Below are 7,721 nucleotides of genomic sequence, written 5' to 3'. Positions count from 1 at the left end.
TAGCTCAACCGGCTAAGGCGCCAGCCACGTACACCTAAGGTGGCGGGTTCGAATCCCCAGCCCGGACCCGCCAAACAACAATGATGGCTGCAACCAAAAAATAGCCGGGCGTTGTGGCGGGCGCCTGTGGTCCCAGCTACTTGGGAGGCGGAGGCAGGAGACTCGCTTGAGCCCAGGAGTTGGAGGTTGCTGTGAGCTGTAATGCCACGGCACTCTGCCCAGGGGGACAGCTTGAGGCTCTGTCTCAAAAAAAAAAAAAAAAAAAAAATATTCCTTACTCCAATCAAAACAATGCTACCTCCTCTATCAGAAATACTATAATTCTGATTGCACAGTTGTGGAAAGGTATTGGTATGCTATGTGAATACACATTTGGAGATTATTCTTTACAAAATATCCTTGCTAAAACCATTCTTATCTAAGAAAGCGTGATTGTTAATAAGTTATTTGATCTCCTACTCAAAAGTAAAACATATTTCAATGAACATAATAAACATAAATTCTGTGATGCATTACTGTTAAGCACATATTAAAATGTAAATAAAATTAAACAAGAGTTTGGTTTTCTTTCCCATGTAACATTTATCAGGTTAGCATTAATTTTCCTATGGGCTTGGAAGGTTTAGATGAGGAATAATAGTGTTCCCCTGATTGCATTACTCAGGTCATGATTTGAGCTCAGTTGGCACAATATGCCTATCCATTCAGGTCTATTGTTCAAGAAGATGACATCACCAATGGTTGCTCTCCATACAAAGTAGTGTGACTGGAGAAAGTAATCCATGCATAATCAACAGTCCTTTGTATACAAAATTGAAACTGCTTGTTTGCTGGTTATCTTGCAGCCAGTTTTACTTCTTAAGTAAAAATAAAAAGCAAAATCTCACATTATCTCTGATTGCTACATTGCAGGAGTTCTGATATTTGTTGACGTTTGTCTGCAAAGCACAGGCAGTTGAATTGCTTAATGTCTGCATTTTTATGTCATTATAACTATTGAGTCTCTTGTCTCTCTCTCTCTGTCAGACCCGAATTGTACAAATCTGGAAGAAACTTCGACATAAAGATTCTTAGTCATGACTCAGAATAAGAAAAGACTTTTGTGTCTTGTTTGTATATAGCTGCAGGAGATAGGGAGTGTCTTTTGAAAATAGGATATATGGTTTCCAGAGATGTTTCCACAGTGAGGGGGCTTTAACAAGTTGGGAAAAAACCCTTTCTGTGAATAGATGGAGTCTGGTTGGTAATGGTTAGCCTCTCAAAAATTTTAAACCTTCCTATTGGGCGAGGATCTCCTGCCCGTAGATTGTGGCTCCCTATTTTTAAATTCTACCTGCAGAGGGCAGTAAAGAGTAGTCACCAAAGAGGATTTCCTTTCTGTATTTTATATTTCCGATCACCTAGTCTCATTCCACGAGGTATTTAAGAAGGCAAGGCATAAATGCGACAAAATAGCATAATGTGAATAAAAATAAAGCATTAGGAGTAAAGCAAATGTAATTTTTTCAGTAAGTTGCTATCAGGAAATTGAAAACATAATGAATTTTTTTTTTTAAAATCAGTTCTCACTCTGTCGCCCTGGTAGAGTGCCTTGGCTCACAGCAACCTCACACTTCAGAGTTCAACAGATCCTTTTGTCTCAGCCTCCTGAATATCTGGGACTACAGGCATGTGCCACAATGCCCAGCTAGTTTTTTCCATTTTTAGTTGAGATGACTCTGCTCAGGCTGGTCTTGAACTCTTGAGCTCAAGCAATCCACCTCCTCCGCCTCTGATTACACGTGTGAGCCACCTTGTCGGGCCAACATAGTGTTTATTGACTTTAGTGTAGAGATGATACAGTATATAGCAAAGTTTTTACAAATGTATAACTTTAATTTTTTTTTAATAAATGTTATGTCTATCATATGTAATGTTGAAGTGGGGCAGGTTTTACAATTTGCTTCAGATTAGAAGTAATGGCAAAGCATAGCATTAAGCTGGCTTTAGAGGAAGATGGTAGTTCCCTGGAATGTAAGAGAAATTTACCTTGTGCTTATATGAGAAATCATTGTCTGGGTAGGAATAATTCTCAAACAGCTACAATGCTGAAAGGGGATCATATGGATAGTGAATTAATTATGAATGGATCTAGGTCCTCTGAGGTGGTATAATAATTGATTTAGGGTTATTTTAACTTGTTTAATTCAGTCAAGTTGGCTGCCCTAAATTCTTGCATTCAAAGTATTTCATAACACGGAAAGTTTGAAAATCACTTCTAAAAGATGCTTCACAGTTGATGCTAAGCTTCCTGATTATGAAGAGGAGAGAGCAGAATAGGGAAGGGAAATATAATCTGTTTCACAGTTCTCAGGATAAGCAGAGCTTTTCCTAAGATTTAGCTCTAAAATGAGCCTCTTACCTCGACTTTATATGGGGCATGTTAACAACCGGAGGAAGTAGGTGTTTTATCTTAGGAAAGGCCACTCTACTTCAAAGCCCAGAGATTTACTTTTCATTGCTTAGGGAGATGACCAGGTTCTGAGAAATAGGTTAACTAAAATGTACATTAACTAAAATGTACATGAGATTGAAATAGAACTGGAATCATTTATAATAAGAAATACTGTTGTGACATGGAACAGAAATTCTTAAACAGAACGATCAGCACATTTCCTCCTGTGGTTAAAGCATGGGAAGGTAGATAATTTTCAGAGATCTCTTTATTAACTATGAGAACTACTTAAAATCTGTATGACCAGCATATTCTTTTTACGTAGAAAGACTAATACAGAAATCAGGATGTTGCTTGGTGAGTGAGAGATCAGAACAAAGGAGATGAAAACACTGAGTTTTTTATGGAGGACACTGAAAAATGACCCAAAGTACTAACCATAGGCAACAGTGAGAATATGGTAAACTATGTCACTATAGCAAACATAGTATCAGATTTTCTAGGGCAGTTTCTTAAATTATTCGTTGATAAAATCAGAACCCCTTGATCACCCCCAAATGAAAGCAAGTCATTTTTTTTTTTTTTCTTTTGAGACAGAGCCTCAAGCTGTCGCCCTGGGCAGAGTGCTGTGGCATCACAACTCATAGCAACCTCCAACACTTGGGCTTAAGTGATTCTCTTGCCTCAGCCTCCCAAGTATCTGGGACTACAGGCACCCTCCATATTGCTATATTTTGGTTGTAGTTGTCATTGTTGTTTGGCAGGCCTGGGCTGGATTCGAATCTGCCAGCTCTGGTGTATGTGGCTGGCGCCTTAGCCGCATGAGCTACAGGCACTGAGCCTGAAAGCAAGTCTTTAGAAGTTATTCTATATGGTCTAAATATACTTATCTGACAGTCCTTTTCTATTAAAGATTAATATATAAACTCTGTATACTTTACCCAATCCTGATTGAAGTGTTGAACAATGCAATAGTTTAAGGTCCAGTCCCATCAAGGGCTCGAAGAGTATTCTATATTATAGACCCAAGACATAATTTAGAAATCAAAAAGACAGATAGGGAGGTTACACTTCTTTTTGAAAAGTGAAAGGCCAAATCAGAATGTTCATTCGGATGCATAGTTATGCTCAATAAGAAAGGAGATTCAAGGATTTCTGAATAAGGAATTTTATGCCTACTACAACATACAAATGAAAAATTAGATTCCAAAAGTTCTGTACAATGGAAGACATAATTCTGGCTTGGAAAAATGTCAAAGCAGCTGTCAGGATAGAGAACAGATGGCCTACTTTGAAGAGGTGAAGAGAGTCAAATGAAAGGCCCATTAGCCAGGTATATGAAAGGTTAAGGTGAACCAACAGGGGAGAGAGAAGGACCCAGGGCTAGCAACAGCAGGAAGTGCTTACCGTTCTGGCAGGGTAAAAGGAAGGAACAGTTTTCAAGAATCAGCAGAGCTGTAGCTGGAAAAACAACACTTGACAGGACCTATGAACTTCCAGGGAGAAATACAGCACCTGCCAAAGTGCAGTGTTCCCTCTCCCCCTGCCTTTCATTGCCTGCTGTTTCTCCCATTGGCTGAACCCAGGGGGAGTTAGAGAATAAGAGTTGATTCAGTATAGAAAGAACAGCCTCATAGGACACAGAAGAGGATGCAGAAGGGTGAAGAGTGAATCGGAAAGGACATATGGAGAAGATCCAGTGTAGCAACTGCTCCTGGGATTTTTCCATGGCCAGAAGAAAAAAAGGCTTATCTTGTCTCCCACAGTTGCAAAATATGCCCCTCACTTCCACATACCTAGTTCTTTAATTATAAAGGGGTTACTATCCGAAACAATCATTTGGGGTGATAGCTATAAAGAATAATTATTTTAGTTTAAGAAAACAGGATTATTATCTAGGTCAATCAGGTACAGCTAACACACTGTATCTATAAAAGTGAAATTAAGTGTCTGTTATTGGATCACACTAAAATCTTAGAGAATTTTTTGGTCTGATTTGATCTATGCAAATTTCACTTTGCACAGTGTCCAATACTGTTGCCAAACACAGTCAGTCTTCTACTAGGGTGTCTGAAACCATCCTGAGCTGGGTCTGGTGGCTCACACCTGTAATACTAGCATTCTGGGAGGCCAGGGCAAGTGGGTTGCTTCAGCTCAAGACTTTGAGATTAGCCTGAGCAAGAGCAAGATCCCGTCTCTACTAAAAATAGAAAAACTAGCTGGGCATTGTGGCAGGTGCCTGCAGTCCCAGCTATTTTGGGAGGCTGAGGCAAGAGGATTGTTTGAGCCCAAGAGTTTGAGGTAGCTGTGAGCTATGATGCCAGAGCACTCTACCCAGGGCAACCGAGTGAGACTCTGTCTTAAAAAAAGAAAGAAACCAACGTGTAAAAGGTCCATATGAATTCTGATGTTGTGTGAATTGATTGGGTCGGAGTCACAGAGGTAAGACCAGCAGTCAGAATGTCTTGGAAGAGAAGGGGGCTACAGCTCTCTCAGGTATGCAGTGACCCTCGTTTATTTATATACCCTATCAATGAAGCATTCTGCACGTACACACATAATCTTAAATTTACAATATAATAAAGTCACAAAAAAGTCACGAGCCTATTTATCTCTTTTTGCTTCAAGGAACAAAGTATTTATCTGTAAAGAACAGATGTAATCTTTAACTTAGCAGCACAATAACCTCATCTTGATTTACTGCTACTCAGGTCTCTTCCAGGAAATTCCTGACCACAGCATGCTCTGTTTTTAGTACCTGCCTCCCACTAGATTAGTTTTCTAATCTCTCCAGAGGGTCTTTAAAGAAATATCCCTTCCTGCAGACCTTGAGACAGTTTCAGTCAAGAACAAAGTTATGGCAACCTTTAATGTGGCTCGGCTACATTCTGACTTCTAGACACTTACCACATACATTTAATGCCACATACATTAAACCTCTGAGAAAACAGGAAAAAGATTTAAATAAAGGAAAGTAAAAGTGCATGGACAAATGCTTCAAACCACAACCACGTGTTTTGTCATGGAGCTGCTTCTCACCATACTCGGAGACCGAGACCAGGAGTGTCAGTCCTGTTGAAACCCCTCCATATGAAAATATAAATCCAGAAAAATGGTAGCTGCCTGAGTCTGTCCTTAATATGAATTGTTGTACAACCAGGTAGGGAACAGATTTTAGTTTGAAACTTGACAGTGATTGCTCTTTTGTTCAATTTGCTTTTTTAATTCTTACTTTGTTATGGTACCATTTGCTAGTGTGTTGCCTAGGTAACATAATATATCAAGTGCTTTTAACTCTAGGGCAATGATGTATATCTTTGGCAGTCTGTAGGTTTTCCGAGGATACACTGATAAATTATCTTGACCTTTGAGTTATTTTTCAGTTGATAGTGTTATGATAACAGCAATGCATTCTGTGACCTTTTGAATATTTGTATATGTCTATTATCCCTTTTCCTAAGTCAGGGCAGCCTATTTTAAGGGCTTTAAAAAATAATTTTGGCCCCGTCTCCTTTTAAGAAAAAAATTGTGGAAGATGCTGATTTGGCCAAAAGAGATTTCTGGATCTCTTTGTAATGGAATGTTGGAGCCTCTGGGTATTAGCTGGTCCAAGGCTATATGGGATTTGTTGTCTTGGACCAGGCTGTGTGACAACACTGCAGAAATGTAAGTAAACTTCTATCTTCAAATTATTCATGTCAGGCTGGGCATGGTGGCACACGCCTGTAGTCCCCACTACTCAGGAGGCTAAGGTGGGAGGATCACTGGAGCCCAAGAGTTGGAGACTTCAGTGAACTACAATTATGCAATAGCACTCACTTGAATCTTGGAAACAGCATGAAACCTTGTCTCTAAAAAATAAAATTAGAAAATATTACTCCTATCTATAAAAATGTAAAATTGGGCCAGGCACAGTGATTCATGCCTCTAATCCTAGCACTTTGGAAGGGCAAGGAGGGAAGATTGCTCAAGGTCAGGACTCTGACACTAGCTTGAGGAAGAGCAAAACTCTGTCTCTAGAAAAAATAGAAAAAACAGGGGGTGTGGTGATGTGTGCTTATAGGTTAAACTACTTGGGAGGCTGAGGCATGACGATTGTTTGAGTGTAGGGCTTTGAGGTTGCTGTTACCTATGATGAGGCCACCACACTCTAGCCCCGGTGACAGAATAAGATCCTCTCTCAAAAAAACAAAAAACAAACAAAAATCAAGAAAAAAAGGCGGCGCCTGCGGCTCAGTGGGTTGGGCGCCGGCTCCATATACCCAGGGTGGCGTGTTCAAACACGGCCCCAGCCGAACTCCAACAAAAAATAGCCAGGTGTTGTGGGGAGTGCCTGTAGTGCCAGCTACTTGGGAGGCTGAGGCAAGCGAATCACCTAATAGAGCTGGAAATTATTCTTCTTGGCAAAGTATCTCAGGAATGGACGAAAAAGTATCCAATGTACTCAGCCCTACTATGAAACTAATATATAGCTTTCATAGGAAAGCTATAACCCAATTATAGCCCAAGAATATGTGGGAAGAGGAGAGGGAGGGGAAGGGAGAGGGGAGGATGGGTGGAGGGAGGGTGATTGGTGGGGTCACATCTATGGTTTATCTTTTAAGGGTACATGTGAATCTTTCTAAGTGAAGAATATAAAAGTCTTAACATAGTAACTAAGAAAGTAACATGAAGGCGATGTTAACCAGTTTGATGAGAATATTTCAAATTGTATATAAAAATAGCACACTGCACCCCATGACAGTATCAAGGTACACAGCTATGATCTAATAAAAAAAAGAAAAAGAGAATCACCTAAGCCCAGGAGTTGGAGGTTGCTGTGAGCAGTGTGACGCCACAGCACTCTGCCGAGGGCGATACAGTAAGACACTGTCTCTACAAAAAAAAAAAAAAAAAAAAAAAAAATCAAGAAAAAATGTAGCATTGTTTCCAGTGGAATGTGACTGATTATTGCCCTGTGGATATTGACTGGTTTTGCCAGTTTTGCATCCAGCTGTAAATTCATTTCAGCATTCTTTACCTGACTATAAAGGTAGCACCTTGAGTTCTCTCTCTGTCTTTTTCCTCTCCTCCCTCTTTTTTTGAAATTGGAGTCTTGCTATATTGCCTAGGCTGGCTTTGAACTTCTGGCCTCAAGTGAATCATTTGATTCAGTCTCTCAAGTAGCTAGGACTTATAGGTGAGAGCCATTGCACTTGGCTACTTTCCGTCTTTTAAACCCTTTTCATTTAGCATTCTTTGTAGAACAGTTACAAAGAATTTCCCTTACTAGTTGTTCACATCTCAA

The sequence above is a fragment of the Otolemur garnettii genome, unplaced genomic scaffold (genome assembly GCF_000181295.1).
Source record: "Otolemur garnettii isolate 467f Iridium unplaced genomic scaffold, OtoGar3 scaffold00052, whole genome shotgun sequence".
NCBI lineage: Eukaryota > Metazoa > Chordata > Mammalia > Primates > Galagidae > Otolemur > Otolemur garnettii.
Note: the sequence above shows the minus strand (reverse complement) of the source record.